This window comes from Cariama cristata, unplaced genomic scaffold, assembly GCF_000690535.1.
Source record: "Cariama cristata isolate BGI_N322 unplaced genomic scaffold, ASM69053v1 scaffold40001, whole genome shotgun sequence".
NCBI lineage: Eukaryota > Metazoa > Chordata > Aves > Cariamiformes > Cariamidae > Cariama > Cariama cristata.
In genome coordinates, this window is record NW_009599474.1 from 14,951 (window position 1) to 17,067 (window position 2,117).

The following is a 2,117-nucleotide window of genomic DNA, read 5'->3' on the forward strand; positions in this document are numbered from 1 at the left end:
CAGCTAGTAGAACAGATAAAATAAACATAGTTTAATGGCATTTTGACAGTGCAGGAAGTCAGAGGGATTATTGCCTGTGGATTTGTAGGGAGCAGGATTCAGCTCTGTCGTTAGCTAGAGAACCCAGCTCTGACTTTCATCTCGCAACACATGGTTCACCAAAGCTATCAGGGATGCAATCTTGCAAAATCTTCAGCCCCTCTTCACTTCAAGTGGCCTGGCCTGTGCAGAGGGAGAGGACAGCCTGTCTGCTCACAGTGTCAGGAAGGCACTGGCAGATGTTTATAGGGTGCTGATACGTCTTCAGCCACTGGTGTTAAATTCCTGAAGATGTGAGGCTGTGAGGTGTCTGATAAACCGCTCAGACAGGACACTACAGCTGCTCTTATTGAATGCCCAGTGAAGAAAAGATTGTGGTTTTGCAAAAATGAAACCATAAAATGGAAGTAGAAGAATGTGTTCGCATTTTTCAGACTGAGTAGATTTCTTAAATACAACTTATCAACATAAATGCTGGCATGTAAGGTGTTTTTTAAAACAAATATAAATGGTGGGAGAAGCACTAAGAAGCTCAGTGAGCAAGAGGAGGTTTAGGTTAAAGAGTTCCTTTCAAAACATATCATGAGACTAATGCTTAGCTAGCTTTTTTTTTTTGTCTCTCAGTTGTTTCTGGCTGCAGAAATGCAAACTTTATGACTTCAGCCAGCAAAGTCCTTTGTATGTGCAATCCCATGCACAGGAGCCAGCATGAAAGGCAAGATGCTTAGAAGAACAAACACTGCCTGGGACTATGAGCTTTTACTTCAGGGTCAATATGATCTGAAGACCCAACCTAAGCCAGCTTTTACTGGCTGAGAACACTCCATACCGATGGTAAACAATAGAAGATTTAGCTTTCAACAACAACAACAACTAAATATAACCATGGCTAGAACATCAATGGACCATAGGAAGTCTTGGTGAAAAATTTGATCCTGAGTTCCTGCTTGATGTGCACTTGTGAAGTCCAACATGCTGACCTGGGGAGTTTCGTTCTCCTCCTCCTGCTGGTTTAGCATATGGAGAAGGGCAGCACTTCCAAGAATTGCTTTCGATCTTGTTTTTATAGGAGGTTAAGCAACCGAAGGCAATCTTAGGCCCTCGGTCCCTATGATAGGTGATGGGCCACACCCAGGGCACCCTTCCAGCTCCTCAGCTGCTCTATCACCAGCAAACAGCTCCACAGCTGCCAGACTTGAGCGCAGCCCCTTCACGTGAAATCCGGAGTGGAGTGTGGGCTGCTGCCCAGGCACACAGGTCATCCAAGGGCAGGCACCATCTTGTGCCCTTGCAGGGACCAGAGCGAAGACGCAGCAGCGCTGCACTGGCTGGCACTTTGTGGGTCACTGCCTGCTGACCCTGGCTATTGCAAACACCACTTCGTACAAATCCCCTCCTTACACTCATCAAGCCTCCTCCTGAAATGGATTCTTTTTGCTCCCACCGCCCCATTCTCAAACCTCTGAGCTAGCCGCAGTCATGCAGTGTCCCGCCTAAGATTGCTGACACCAGTTTATAACCATTTGTCCTTGTGCTGGTTTTGTCCTTCAGCTTCAAAAGCACATCTTCCCCCCGGGTAGGTTTGTGTTTACATGGCAGCCCTCCCCGGCATGGTTTGTGCAGGGTTTCGTCGGGGTCCCTGTCTTCAGGTACATAGACGCATTTCGCCAGCCTGCATGTGCCAAGGCTGTTCCTCAATAAATAACTTTTCTCACTGTTTCTCCAAGGATCTCACATGTTTCCTCAGAAAGAGTCTTATCTGTGCATTAATTCATTCCTGGCTGCTTTGCTTACTGCGATCTCGGGTCTGTCTGTGTGAGTTCAGGCCACGTCACACCGGCCAACCGAGTCGTGTTAGTTAACATTCACACAGAGGTGTCCCTGCTCTCCCCTACGACCCCGCTGCCCTGCGTAGAGCCCGAGCTTTGCCTCCCATTCAGTCCTCTGCGACACCAACCTGGTTGCACACAGCTACTGTTGCCCAGGGCACTGCAAAAAGTAAATCCTGTCTTTCCTACACAGGAGGCTGGAAAACTGCTCACTTTCTCCAGAGATGCTGAATAAGAGCTGGTAGGTGC